Source organism: Mirounga leonina, unplaced genomic scaffold (genome assembly GCF_011800145.1).
Source record: "Mirounga leonina isolate KUSES-001 unplaced genomic scaffold, KU_Mleo_1.0 Mir_150, whole genome shotgun sequence".
In the NCBI taxonomy this organism is placed as follows: domain Eukaryota; kingdom Metazoa; phylum Chordata; class Mammalia; order Carnivora; family Phocidae; genus Mirounga; species Mirounga leonina.
In genome coordinates this window covers 36,779,885-36,795,544 of record NW_023270374.1, presented here as the reverse complement: position 1 = coordinate 36,795,544, position 15,660 = coordinate 36,779,885, and positions in this window count along the sequence as shown.

Genomic DNA, 15,660 nt, shown 5'->3' with positions numbered 1-15,660 from the left:
ATTAAGAATTCCTCATATCAGTGAGATCATATGATACATGTCTTTCTCTGTTTGACTTATTTCACTCAACATAATACCCTCCAGTTCCATCCACGTCGTTGCAAATGGCAAGATCTCATTCCTTTTGATGGCTGCATAATATTCCATTGTATATATATACCACATCTTCTTTAAATAAAGTTTTATTAGAATGCAGACATGCCATTCGTGTATGTATTATCTATGGCAGCATTCAAGCTACAGTGGCAAAGCTGAGTAGTTGTGAGAGACTGTATGGCCTGTAAAGCCTAAAATATTTCCTGCTTGGCCCTTTACAGAGGGAGTTTTCTGACCCATGACCTAGATGATCATTTGTATCCCTTCTAGAAGTACAGTTCTGAAATCTGTGTTATCTCTAGTAGGTTTTGACATTTGCTTTTTCTTGCCTTCTATTCCTTTGTCCTTGAGTGACCAAAAATACTCCGTGGACTTGAGTGTTATACTAACATTATAAAGAACTCCTCAGGAAAAAAATAACAGCATTAGTAGAACACAACAGCTTGTGTTTATTAAGCACATACTATGTGCCAGGCACTATTATGTGTAGTTCATAAATACTAACTCCTTTTATCTTCACAACAATCCTATAAGCAGGGATTATTGTTGTCCTTCTGACTGAAGAAAGGTTCAGTAACTTGACAAGAGGGTTTGCATCCCTGGTTCTGGGTCCCTGAGGTCAGCCATACTCCCCCCATAGCTAGTTTGCTTCCACAAACCAATACATGCCTTTCTAAATCCTAATCTAGTTTGAACTGGGTTTTGGTAACTTGCAGAAGAGTCTTGGAGGTAGCTGGCATGACTGTGGAGAACATGAAGGACCACATGCACAATGACTTGTCTAACGTCATCCAGCAGTTAGTCGAAGACCAGAACCCACACCCTCTCCAGAATCATAATTTGGGCATGATTTCTACAAGATTCCATGCATTCTCCATGGCTAGGGTGTGTCCTGTGGACCCGTGCCCACCCCAGATTAGGCTGTTGTCCCAGCATAATTATTAATGGTGTTCCCAGTCATACCAAAAAATGTACAGGTTCAGGCAATAAATAATATGGTCACTCCAACCACAGCACTATTAAATAAAAAGAAATGTCTCTTTTCTTCATTTTAACCTAGTCATTTACATTTCATCCTGGGAACCAAAGCAAGCCAAACTTCAGGGTTTTATCAAATTACATTTTAATACATTTAATATATGTCCTTGAGAAGGAGGAAATAGACAAACATGGCCCAATGTTGTGACTATAAATACAATCCTTGTGGCATCATCTATTAGACCAGGGACAGCAAACTTTTTCTGTGAAGGGCCAAACAGTAAATATTTTAGGTCTTTCAGGCCACTGGGTCTCTGTTGCAACTACTCAGCTCTGCCATGGTAGTGAGAAAGCAGCTGTAGATAATACAAACATGGATGGGTGTGGTGGTGTTCCAATAAAACTTTATTTATAACTACAGGCTGCTGGCTGGTCAGCTACAGTTTGCTGATCCCTGTAGGAGACGGAAAAGGCTGGTAGCTCCTTCAGTGCCCATCATTATAAGTTGTTAAATAAATTACAGCACACTGATTCAGTGGAGTACTATAAAGTCACTAGAGAGCATGTTTGCAAAGAAAGTTCAATGAGATGAGAAAATGCACACAATGCTAAAAAATCCACAAAATCTAATTCTATGGATTCAACATAATCTTAATTTGCTCATGGCTATATATATACTAAATTAAAACCTTAAAAGGAACCGGTAGAACCAAAGATAAAGTGGCTTAATCAAATGGTGGGAATAAAGACTATTAATAGAATTTTCTTTACTGCGTTTTTATGGTATTTTCCAATGATTCCACAATGCACACAAAATACTTGTAAAGCCAAGCAAGAAATTATTAAAAAAAAAAATATCTAGCCCTCTTGTCACCCAAGCCATCATCATCAAGTTCTGTAGAGATCTTGTCCAGAGTCCCAAACTGGATGCCACCATCCACTGGTGGGATGCAGGACCAATGGACATATCCTGACCAGCAATGCTTTACATGAAATAGAAGAGGACTGTGTTTTGTTTCTGTTGTTTTTTTCTGTAAAATAGAAACTATCAGAGTGTAAAATAGTATAGTAAGAGCGTGTTATTTTTGCAGAGCCTTCGTAACCAGCAATGCACGTGAATGTCTGCACATCACATTCACATCACGGGCTGTGATGCAGAGTGTCCCTCTTGGTATGGACTGTAATCAAAAAAGGTTGAGAGCCACCGCCTTCTAGTTCAGTTCTCGCATTTTACAGATGAGAAAGCTGAGTCCCACAGAGAAGAGTATGTTATCCCTGATACTGTCCCATGCTGGGCAAACACCAGAGGATGAGTACCCCTCCCTTTAAAAAAAAAAAAAGATTTTATTTATTTGAGAGCGAGAGAGAGCGCGAGAGCACAAGTTGGGGGGGGGAGAGTCAGAGGGAGAGGGAGAAGCAGACTCCCCGCTGAACAGGGAGCCCAATGTGAGGCTTGATCCCAGGACCCCGAGATCATGACATGAGCCAAGGCAGACGCTTAACCAACTGAGCAACCCAGGCGCCCCACCCCTCCCTTTTAATAACCTGCCTCAACGTTCCAGGCCAGAGCAATCAGCCAGCTGTTCCAACACGCAATATCAAACATCCCTGTGATTAATGACCCCGGAGCAGGTCACAAGGCTTGAGAGAATGTAAAGCCTCAGCAACAGCAAATTCTAAGAATCTGGGCCCCCCGAGGTCACAAATCCCACCCCCACCCCCAAGGCGGAGTCCTCCTGTGCATCTCTGCAGCCTCATCTCTATGTTGGTCCCAGGGGTCTGTAACAAGACCAGTCAGAGAAGCCTGGAGAATTTAAAGGCAGGCAGCTAATTGGGGATCAAATACAGCAGCAGCTGGGATGGCCCCAGGCTATGGTTTGGGGGGTTGCACAATCTTTTTGAGCCGCCAGTTCTTAGAGACCACAACTTAGGGCTGGGTTAGCAGAGATGCAAGGTCTGGGGAGACCTGGTGAGGCTTGCCAAAGATGCTGGAGGAGGACCCTGGTTGCCATAAAAGGAGACAAACATGCATGCAGAAATGAGGATCCCGGGACAAAGTAGCAGGGACAGCAAATGGCCCAACAACCAAGTTCCAGTATAGCAACCAATACTTCAGGGTAGCGACTACACCCAGGGGCAGAATAAATATAGAAATAAGAGCTTCAGAGGAGGTAAACATAGTGAGATGCTGGAAACAATCTAATTGCCCATCCAAGGCGAATGCCTAAATGCCCCGGTATATCCATAAGACTAGTAACAGCCGAGGCTAATAGAGTGCCCTGACTGTTCCCTAAGCCCCGTGCGTGGACCATCTGGCACCCAGCTCCACAGCAGCCCCCGAGGTCAACTCCTTCTACGGACTCTGTTTCAAAATGGGAAAATCAAGTCTCAGAGGTGTCATCTGCTTCAAGTCACACAGCTTGCGAGGCATGGTGCTGAGAGTCAAATCCAGGTGTCCGGCTTTCTCGATGGCGTATTAGGAAGCCAGAAAACAGAATAAGGTGGGTTTATTTGAACTGACTTGGGAAGAGCTCCAAAGCATCTTCTTTAGTGAAAAATATAAAAAGCAATTTATCAAACAAGATGTACAATAAGATATTATTTGTTAAAAAAAAAAAAGAGGAATTCCCTAGTTGTGGGAGGAAACACACACATGCACAGAAAGATACACACTAGTATTACTTATGTGATTTAAAATAAATATATGAAAAGTTAAAAAGCAGTATAGAAAGGCAGGTGGATTAGGGTCTGGAGGATTGTGCCCGAGGCTTGCAGACAGCAGGGGATGTGAAATAAGGCGGAGAAAGAGGGGCAGAGTGCCCCAGGCTGAGAGAAGCAGAGAAATTCCCTGAAAGTTCCCTTGTTCCCCTTACCAACTGAACTTTTGGGAGTAGAAAAAGTTTGATCTGCTTTAAGCGTGCAAATTATGCATCCCACGGCTGACTTGTGGCTTCTCTCTGAGTGAAGATGGATTTGCAGTATTGGTCTGTGTGTGTGTGTCCCACCTAATCAATGGCTCCCAGCCTGAAGCTGTATTTCCCCCCTCCCTTACTGATCTTTTCCAACTCCTGAGCAGAAGGCCTGACAGCTGGGGCTAGGAGCAGGCTGCTCACCCCTGCTGTCTCTAAGAAATTATTGCGGCGGGACTGGTACCTCGAATAGGACTCTATTTTTGTGTGTCTGTAGGTTTTTGGTTCACTGTTTTCTTTTTCATTCTTCCCCCTCCCCCACCAAAATTATCAGAGAGATTGATCCTGCCATATTTTATTTTATTTTTTTAAAGATTTATTTATTTGAGTGAGAAAGAGTGCACGAGCGAGCAGGGGGAGGGTTAGAGGGAGAGAGAAAAATCTCAAGCAGACTCCCCACTTAGCTCAGAGCCCGACACAAGGCTCGATCTCATGACCCATGAAATCACAACCTGAGGCAACACCAAGAGTTGGACGCTTAAATGACTGAGCCACCCAGGGCGCCTCAATTTTGCCATATTTTCAACAAATTTTACAGACCCAGACCCTGGTGTGGGCTCAGCTCCTATTTCCTAAATGCCAGAAGTAGGAATGAAAAACAAATGACACCAGAGCAGAAACATCAAAGCCCGCTCTGAGTCTTTGTTCCTTGGGGAGTCCAAGGATAAGTTGGGATGATTCTAGAATTTTCTGAGCAGGGTTGCCGGGGCTTGGCAGATGTTGTTGGAGGCAAGTTCTGTGAATTTTGGCATTGGCTCCATTCCATTATGTCTGACCTCAAGGACTGGAGGGTTGAGGACTGGAGGGAAAAAGGGCTGGAGCTGGGTGGTCACCGTCTCCAGGAGATAGCTTCCTCCTGATCTCCTTGCTTCTTCCACGATCCCCTATAGTGCACTCAGCCCAGAGCAGCTAAATGGTCTTTCCAAGATGCAAACCAGATCAACCTCCCTGTTTTAAAACCCCCAATGGCTGCTTGGTGCTCTCAAGACAACATCCAAACGCCTTCACTTGGCCACAAGGCTCTGTGAGGTCCTTCCTCCCCACCCTCCGGCCTCACCCTCCACCCCTTCACGTACGAGCCGCCTGGCCTCCTGTTGGCAGGAACACTCCGGACCCATGGCTGCTTGCCTTAACTTAAATGGACCAGCTCTGTCGTCACCTCCTCAGAGACCCTGCTCTGTCCACCCCCCCACCTGGACCCCCCTTCCCCAGACCCTCTGCACCACATCTCCCTGATCATTCTCCTCGGAGCATTTGCCACAGCCATTTGCTCATCTCCTTGCTCACCATCTGTTATGGACCGAATTCCGTCCTCCCCCCTGCCCGGGCCCCCCCAATTCATATGTTGAAGCCCTACCCCCCAGTGAGACTGTATTTGGAGATGGAGCCTCTAGGGAGGTACTTAAGGTTAAAGGAGGTCATAAGGGTGGGCCTCTAATCCTATAGGACTGGTGTCCTTATAAGAACAGAAAGAGATCCCAGGGACGGCTTTCCCTCCTCATGTCATGTGAGGACGCAGTGAGAAGGTGGCCATCCTCATGCCACGAGGAGAGCACTCACCAGAAACCGAAATCTGCAGGTACCTCAGTCTGGGGCCTCTCAGCCTCCAGAAGTGTGAGAAAATGAATGTCTGTGGTTTGTTCCCCAGTCTGTGGAATTTTGTTATGGCCACTCCAGCAGACAAATACACTGTCCGTACCCTCTCATTGGGACAGAAATTCCATTAAGGCAGGGCTCCACTGTCAGCTCGGGGCTGAGTGGCCCGCACCTAGCACACTGCCTGGAACAGAGTGGTGCTCATGAATGTGTGCTGAGTGAGTGACAAATGGTCTTTCCTACACACACAGACACTGCTCCTCGTGCCTGTACCTGCTGCCGCATAAACCAGGGGTTCTCAAGGGCACTGTGGTGCCCCTACGGGTTCTTGGAAATTTGAGGGGACGCTTTCATTGGGGACATTAATGGCGTTTAGTGGGTAGGTGACAGGGGTGCCAGATGTTCTGCAACGCATGGAAGAGTCTAGCAAAATGAAGATTTTTTCCCCAGTCTCATCTGGCTTTGTAATGTCCCACAGACATTCACACAGTGAAGACCTGGCTTTAATGATCGGCTCCTACAACACAGAGGTCAGCAAACTAGAGTCCAAGGGCCAAATCCAGCCCTCCACCTGTTATTGGAAATAGTATTTTATTGGGAAACAGCCTTGCTCATTCATTGCCTATCATCTACGGTTTCGAACTACAATGGCAGAGTTACAAGTAATTAGAACAGAGACTTCAGGCCCACAAAATCTAAAATATTTGCTATCCGGCTCTTTTACAGAAAAGGTTTGCTAACCCCGATCCTAGTACAGGAGTCCATTCCATACATACCTACAAACCCCTCCACTGCCTCATCTTGGATACTCAGAACAAAAGTCAAAGTTCTTTTACTGGGAATGAGATCTTGCCATTTGCAACGACGTGGATGGAACTGGAGGGTATTATGTTGAGCGAAGTAAGTCAAACAGAGAAAGACATGTATCATATGACCTCACTGATACGAGGAATTCTTAATCGCAGGAAACAAACTGAGGGTTGCTGGAGTGGGGGGTGGGGTGGGAGGGAGGGGGTGACTGGGTGATAGACACTGGGGAGGGTATGTGCTCTGGTAAGCGCTGTGAATTGTGCAAGACTGTTGAATCTCAGGTCTGTACCTCTGAAACAAATAATGCAATATATGTTAAGAAAAAAAAAAGAAGAAGAAGAAGAAGAAGGTAGCGGGAGGGGAAGAATGAAGCGGGGGAAATCGGAGGGGTAGACGAACCATGAGAGACAATGGACTCTGAAAAACAAACTGAGGGTTCTAGAGGGGAGGGGGGTGGGAGGATGGGTTAGCCTGGTGGTGGGTATTGAGGAGGGCACATTCTGCATGGAGCACTGGGTGTTATGCACAAACAATGAATCATGGAACGCTTCATCTAAAACTAATGATGTAATGTATGGGGATTAACATAAGAATAAAAAAAAAGTTCTTTTACTGACCTGCTGGGCCCTGTCTGAGCAGCCTCATCTCCACCACCATCCCCCTACTCACCGTACCCCAGCCACGTGGCCATCTTGACACATGTGTGTGCGGCCTGGACTGCTCTCCCCCAACACACGGCCCCTCCTGCACCTTCCTCAAACTGCTGCTCTACTCTCTTCCTCCATGAAGCCTTCCTTGATTACTCCGTCTCAGAAAACATCACAAACCCAGCACTTGCTTCTTTAGTTTCCCCCTTAATTCTTATCCCCCTCTAACATACTATATAACTTGTTTTTCTTATTTATTATCTGTCTCCTACCACAGAACGCCAGCTTCAGGAGGGCTGAGATTTTCATCTGTTTTGTTCCATACGTATTTGTTGAATGAATGAATGAATGAACTTATTCCACCAGCACCTCAGAGTCAGCCCCAGAGCCAAAGTGCCGGGAGTTGTTTGTTGGTACTGGCGGGCACCATTTCCTGTGGGCTGGACTAGCAGCTGCCTGAGGGCGGGCCCCCAGAAGGAGCTCAGAACTCACCCTGACATCAGTCTTCTCCATGGCCACCATGATGTAGAACTGGGTTAGCACAATGGCGGCCTATGGGCAGAAGTATTTCTTTTTAATTTGTTGCTAGCAATTTAAGATTTTTAAATTGGGAAAGATCTTATAAAGTTCGAGACTTCTGGGTTTTTATCTTTCTTTTCTTTCTTCCTTTCTTTCTTCCTTTTACTTTGGAATAACTGACCCACCGCATGGCACCAATTAGTGGAGTATGGACGGCTAGGGATCCTCAGTTCATCATGGGCCTCACCCAACTGGCCCTACACGTTGACCTGTGGGCTGGGCTCCTGGGCACGTTGCTTTGTGACCACTGGCAGAACGAAGGGGACAGGCTCAGAGCCAGACAGCCGCGGAGTCCCTCTTGGCGTTGCCCCCTCACACTTCACAGGTGCAGTTTTACCTACGTTGGGCCATCAATCGTTTATTGTCTGCTTCCCCACCCTGGGCTGCGAAGGCCATGGGGGCAGGGACCACATCTGTCTCGGTCACCTCTGTGGTCCCAGCACCTGGCGCGGCCTGGCACAACGAGACGCTCCATTAACGTCTGCTGCCATTGTGGCCACATGAGGGCGCCAGCCTGAGGCCCCCACAAGCTCGCGGCTCCAGAGGCTGACCCCGAGGGCAGCTTCCTACGCCCTCAATTCTATAGCTCTGCCCTGAAAATTCCTCTCACACGGGGGCAAGAAGAGAAGGAAGTGGAGTGTCTCCAAAAGATAAATAATAAAAAAACAGGGCACCTGGGTGGCTCAGTTGGTTGAGCGACTGCCTTCGGCTCAGGTCATGATCCTGGAGTCCCGGGATCGAGTCCCGCATCGGGCTCCCTGCTCACTGGGGAGTCTGCTTCTCCCTCTGACCCTCCCCCCTCTCATGTGCTCTCTCTTTCTCATTCTCTCTCTCAAATAAATAAATAAAATCTTTAAGAAATAATAATAATAAAAAAAACCAATGTTCCAAGCTCTCAGCTTTTCCACTTCTGTTTTTGTGTGTCTCAGAAAAACCAACCATCTTTGTCAGCTTGGGCTTTCATGACAAAATACCAGAAACTGGCTGGTTTAAGCAGCAGACATTTATTTCCTACAGTTCTGGAGGCTGGGGAGTCCAAAATCAGGGTGCCAACTGGTCTGGTTCCTCGTGAGAGCCCCCTTCCTGGCTTGCTGATGGCCACCTTCTCGCCATGCCCTTGCATGGCCTCTCCTCGGGGTGTGCACTCGGGCGGGGAGAGACACAGATCTCTTTCTCTCCCTCTTCCCAGAAGATACCGATCACCCATCCTCATGGCTCATCTACCGCTAACTGCTTGCCAAAGGCAGCATCTCCAAATACTGTCACATCGGGGGTCAGAGCATCAACAGATGGATCTTAGGGGGGACACAAACATTCATTCTCTAAAACCTACTAACTACCCTCCCCTGACCCCATCATGAACCAGGAGAGCTGGCTTTTAATGAACCCTCGGTGTGCTGCCAGATAGGGTGGCCCCCGGCCACAATTACAGGTGTTAAATAATTAAGATTAAACAGGACAACTTCAGGTCTTCAGTTGTGTGTGTCAATGCTCAAGGGCCACGTGTGGCTGCTAGCCGCCATGCTGGGCAGCACGGATACTGAACTTTTCCCTCATCGTGGGAAGTCTCCAGGCCAGCCCTGCCTTCATGGATCATTGTGGCTGAAACTCCCTCTTGACCCCCCAAATGCACGCCCCGTCACCCCAGCGGCTCTCATCTGTCATCGTCAGCGGCGTTTGGAGACAGGGTGACTAAATACAACTTGTTACGGGACCAGAGGAAAAGACGATCCATTTAACCCTACATGCATGCCCTAAATCCGGAAGACTTGGGCACAAGCAGGAGGCAGCGAGTCTGCCAACGCCTGTGAAGGTGACGAGAAGGTGACCGCCGGGGTGGCGGTGCCCCGTGGTGCAAGAGTGCTGACAGGTATCGGGAAGCCTCACCCACTTCGTCGTGTGAAGAAAAGTTGCTGATTCACACCAGGAAACCTGACCTCAGGCCAGGAACCCACGGGAGGCCAAGCCTGGCTTCTGTCCTGGCTGACAAAGTGCGACCAGGCAGACCCGGGCTGCTCAAGCCTGGCTGTGCTGGGACGGCCTAAACGTGGGACGTTGCTGCTAACAAGACCGGGTGAAATAACCCCACTGCACGGGGCGCAGAGGCCCCAGCTCGGCTGTAAGCGGTAGGAGTTCATCGGACGCTTAGGGAGTCAGGGCCAGGGTCCCCAGCAAGAAAGGGAAAACCCCGGGGCAGCTAAGATCAAACTGCGCTAGCATATCCCGCTTTACAGCCTGGACGAGACCGCCGTAGCCTCCTGTCTAGCAGCCTCTGCAGGAGGGACTTTTGCAAAACATCCTGAAACAAAACAGTGAACCATAAAACATTGGTCACTATCACAAGCTGAGCAGTTAGTCTCCAAATGGGAGCCCAAAAGACCAGCAACACATGAACAATAACCCGATAGGGAGACGGGTGTAGGATCAAAGCCCTGATGGGCACATCTTGGCAGCCAATCCACAGGGGGCCCACATTCAGAATGCTTAAGATAGTTCTTCGAAAGAGCTTATAAAAACCCCTAGATTTGAATGGCAAAACGGCAACCCTCTTGGGTCTCCTCCCTCTCTGCTTTGTATTATCGCTCTATAAACTTTGCTTTGCTGCCCACCACCCTTGGTCTGGTTTCCCTCTTCATTCTTTGAAGTGGCATGACCAAGAACCTCGGGCACTAAGGGAACAAAAATCCTGTAACCTAACCATGTCCATCACTCCAGTCCCATGGGACATGCCTCACTGATAAAACAGGCCAGAGGTGGGGGCGGATGGGGGGTGATCTTTCTGGCTCCCCAAGTCACCACCTGGCTGGTAATTTTCTCCATGTACCTCTGGTCTCAGGACCTGTGGTTCAGTTAAGAAAACGTGGAACCAGATTGCAAGATGGAAGCATGTAGACCAGCCTTATACATGTTTGTCTGCTTCACGAGATATTTTAAGGAGAGTGTTTAAATCAGTTTGCCAATACTGAAAAAGAATGAGATTCCACGCTAAAATACAACTTTGGGGATTACCTTGAAATATGGAAAGACTTAGCCTCCTTAGGGCCCCATTCTAGTGTGGCAGCAATGGGCTAAAGTCCCGATGGGCGTGGAGTGTTCACTGTGCTGTAGGTCCCACCACTCCCTGTAACGTTATATCTAACTCACTTCTCTTTCTTATTTAGAAGAATCACATCCCAGAGCAGGTTCAATCCACAGAATTGTAGAATCATTTTGAAAAGAGTAACAACTTGTGTGTGATTTGAGATGTAAGTGTTTCTTTTCAGTTTGCCATTTGTTTTTTGTTTAGTTTGTTTGCTTTTGTTGTTTTGACTTTAATTCTGGTGTTCTCTGCCATGTGGCCCCCTCCCCCACAACCAATCTGTAGTTAAACTTGCTGTCTTTTCATTGATGACTTTGCATTTCTGAGTCATGGTTAGAAAAGCCTTTCTACTCTAGGGTTATGCAAATTTTGCTTATTCTCATTCTAGTTCTTTTAGGATTTTACTTTTGACATTTAAACTGTTGATTCAGCAGGGGAGGTGGGTGAGGGACTGACCAAATGGGTATTAAGGAGGGCACTTGTTTTGAGCACTGGGTATTATATGAAAGCGATGAATCACTAAATTCTACTCCTGAAACCAACATGACACTATATGTTAACTAACTAGAATTTTAATAAAAGTTTGAAGAAAAAAACCCTGCTGATCCATTTGGATTTTTTTTCCTGATATATAGTAAAAGGAATGGATTTTTTCCCTTCCAGATGGCTAACGAGTTGTTCCAACACAAGTCATTGAATATCCTATCTTTTCCCACTGACATGCTATCTGCCCCATGTATAAAATTCCTGGATATGTTTTGTCTTTTTCCGGGCATTGTGCTCCCCAGTATTGGTCAATCAGTCTATTCATGTACCCAAACCAAGCTGTTTTGGTTATTGAAGCTTTATAATATGCTTAAATCTTGGTATGCCTGACGCCTCATCTCTCTTCTTCTGCATAATGTCTCAAATCTAATCTTTATTTTTTTTAAGATTTTATTTATTTATTTGACAGAGAGAGACACAGCGAGAGAGGGAACACAAGCAGGGGGAGAGGGAGAGGGAGAAGCAGGCTTCCCGCAGAGCAGGGAGCCCGATGCGGGGCTCGATCCCAACACCCTGGGATCATGACCTGAGCCAAAGGCAGACGCTTAACTGACTGAGCCACCCAGGTGCCCCTCATATCTAATCTTCTAATTCACAGAAAAGTAACCACAAATTGGCTAAAGATCTGAAAAGATGCTCAACCTCATAAAACACACAAATCAGTATTACACCGAGAAACTCTTTTTTATGCATATGATTGGAAAGAACACCCAATAACTAGATGATGCTGGGTTGGCCAGACAGGCACTCTCGGACACTGCTGGTGGGAGTTTAAATTGGTAGAATCCCTATGGAGAGTAACTTGGAGATATCTACCTAATTTAAATATGGACTTTCCCCTCAACCCAGAATTCCACTTCTGCGAAACCTGCCCTTCAGATGTACTTGCAGAAAAACAAAACGATACACATTCAGGGTTATTCATAGCCATATTGGTGGTTATTGTAAACACCCAATGAGGAACTGATTAAATCATTTACAGCATATCATTCAATGGAATAACAGGCATCTGTGAAAACAGAGGAGGCTCTTTCTAGACACTGTCTTAGAAAGTTCTTCAGTATATAGCTAAATGAAGAAAGCGAAGTGCAGAAGACCACATATGAACATTACCTATGAAAATAAGAATATATAGTGCTACTATATATTACAAGTGTTACTGCCATAATGTGATAAAGCCTTCCTGAAAGGCCATGTGTTGTACAAAACTGTGCACTGAAATAATAGGCCTTATGGGAAAAAGTAGGCTCGGGGCAGACTGCTCAAAAGCAACGCAACTTTGTAACCACAGCATTAACAAAAGCAATAATAATCTCAATAAAAAAGAGCAATAAATAGAGAAGCGCTCCATTAGAAGACTCAGCTTTAAAAAGGAGGTGGAATTATCTTGGTGGAAGGGGGTATAAGGAACGTGGAGGTGGTGAAATTATTATGGAAACCAGGGAAAAATACACCAAAGATTGGGGAAATTGTAAAATAAATTCTTCAAAACCAGAGCATGTGGCCCATCTGAGGTCAGAGGAAGAACACAGGGCACCAGGGACCGAACTGTATTCCTCCAAGGCTTGCTGCCTTTACCCATGTTATGTATTTTGCATTCAGCTGCTGTTAGCATATGTGCTGGGAAAAAGTGCAAACAAACCAACGCAGCTGCACTTCCACTTCTGGCCAAGATTGAGTCATGGGGACTGGATTTATCCTCCCACATGAAATAGTTTAAAAAATAGATTCCCAAGACATGGGACATTAGACAGTGAAAGACAGCAATCCTTGAGAGCAGGGAAATGAGGGGTGAGCCATGGGACTGCCCCAGCGTGGTGGGTTTTCAGGAAGGGCCACCCAGATGGCACCCAGTGGTCTAAGTTGAACAGATGGAGCTGCAAGTCCATGGAAGCCAAAGTAATGGGGAGGATTCATAGAGCAGAGTACCAGAAGACAGAGCTGCTCTGCGAGAGTGTTCTGGACATTTGCGGACATTTCCCCTCGGGTATCCACCCGCATCCTGATGAGCCTGGGAGGAAATTACGAAGGTTGGAGGAGAACCACTTGAAAAGATTAGAAGGAACAATCCTCAGAGCTCACAACAGAGTTGTAAATAGTTCTTACTCTTGCCAGCCAGAGTGGAAAAACCTTATAGTTCATGGGGCATTGGGTAGAACACTCAGAAAGGCTTCCTCAGTAATGGGAAAATTTTGTTAGGTCCAGAGAGCCCTAGACCAAACGCTGCCCTGCTCTACCTAACAAAGCTGAAAGCAAGACTGGAGATGATTAAACTGTTTCCATGCACCTTAACTGCATCCCAGAACAGAGCTCATGAATATTCATAGAAATATAAACATGTCCAGCACCCAATAAGGTAAAATTCTCAACGTCTGGCATACAATCAAAACTTACCATGCATGCAAAGCAGCAGGAAATATGACCTATAACAAGGAGAAAAATCAATGAAAAATAACCCAGAAATGATACAGATGACAGAGCTAGCCAACAAACACATTAAGACAGTTACTATTAACTGTATTCTGTCTGTTCAAGGAGCCACAAGAAAGACTGGACATGTTCAATAGAGGCATGAAAGATTAAAAAAAAAAAGAAAAAGAAAAAAAACAAAAACATGAACAAATGCAAATCAAATTCGTGAAGATGAAAAAAATGCCCTGAGTGCAATTCACAGCAGATCAGATACTATAGAAGAAAAGATTAGTGAATTTGAAGACATGGTAGGGAGGAAATATTTGAAAAAATAATGGCCAAAATGTTTCCAAATTTGATAAAAACACTCACAGATTAAGAAGCTCAATGAATCCAAAGCACTAGAATCATGAAGAAAATGACACCGAGACATCAAAAATGAAATTTCTTAAAACCAGTGATAAGGAGAAAATTTGAAAAGCAAATGCACCAATGCAACTTCAGAGTTATCATTTGAAAATAGAGTTGGCATCATTTCCTTATTTATGAATCACGTATGAGCTAATTCTTGTCATAGAAACATGAGATCTAATTGCCGATTTTCATGTTTGCTTATACTTGCAAAAAAAACCCCAAAACACCCCAGTTCTGGATGGGTTCACAAGAACTTAGTATAAATGGTTAACCACTGGGGCTTTGGAAACTGAGTGGATGTGGGACAAGGGTGGGATTTCTATAGATATTTAAACTAGGTAAATGCATAAACTGCTCAAAAAAATAATATAAAGGAAGAGTAATTTTAAATGTATCTTTTTTTCCCTTATTACAAAAGAAAATATATTGGTGGGAGGGGAATTGGGAGTGATGGCTAAAGGGCATGGGGTTTCATTCTGGGGTTATGACATAATAATTTATAAGAAATGTATATTTGATCATTCAGATGACCAAATTATAATTTTCAGATACACGTGGTCTTCATCCAGTTTCTGAAAATGCTTCAGAGCCATTAAGGTGAAACAGGTGTCTTGTTATTAATGGAAGTGACTTTTGGACCTATGCAAGGCTGGGAGCTGGTTACCAGGAGGACCACCCACGTGGATTAAAGGGTTGGAACTTTCGGTCCCACCCCCTGACCTCTGGGAGCAGAGGGGTCTGGAAGTTGAATCAGCCAAGGGCCAGTGACTTAGCTAATCATTACTACATAATGAAGCCTCCGTAAAAACCCAAGAGAGCAGCTTTTTGGTTTTTGTCAGGGAGCTTCCATGCCTGGGGAACCAGAATGCTCCCATGTGCCACAGAGCCAGGCCCCAAGCTCCATGAGGACAGAAGCTCCTTTGTTCAGGACTTTGCCCTATGTGAGATACATATTCATCTGGCTATTGATTCATATCCTTTAATAAACTGGTAAACGTGTTTCCCTGAGTTCTGAGAGCCACTCTAGCAAATTAATTGAACCTAAGGAGGGGGTCATTGGAAGCTCCAACCAGTAGCCAGTCAGAAGGAGCGATAGCAGGCAGGGCTTATGCCTGGCATCTGAAGGGAGGATGAGGTAGTCTTGCAGGACTGAACCCTTAACCTGTGGAATCTGATGCTGTCTCCGGGTAGATAGTGTCAGAATTGAGCTGAATTCTCGGACACCAACATGGTGTCTGAGAATTGCTTGGTGTGTGTGTATAGGACTCCCCTGTTGGATTTGGGTCCAGGAACCCTAAAAAAAGGTGTAATGAAAATGTGGTATTAGAGAGTAGTGATGGTTGCCCAACTTTGTGAATAGAGTAAAAGCACTGAACTGTATACTTAAAAAGGATGAATTTTATGATATGTGAATTATATCTGCAAAAACAAACTATTAAAATACATAAAAAAGAAAATACATGCATGTTCACCATTTTTAATTTATTTTTAATTTTTATTTTTTAAAGATTTTATTCATCTATTTGACACAGAG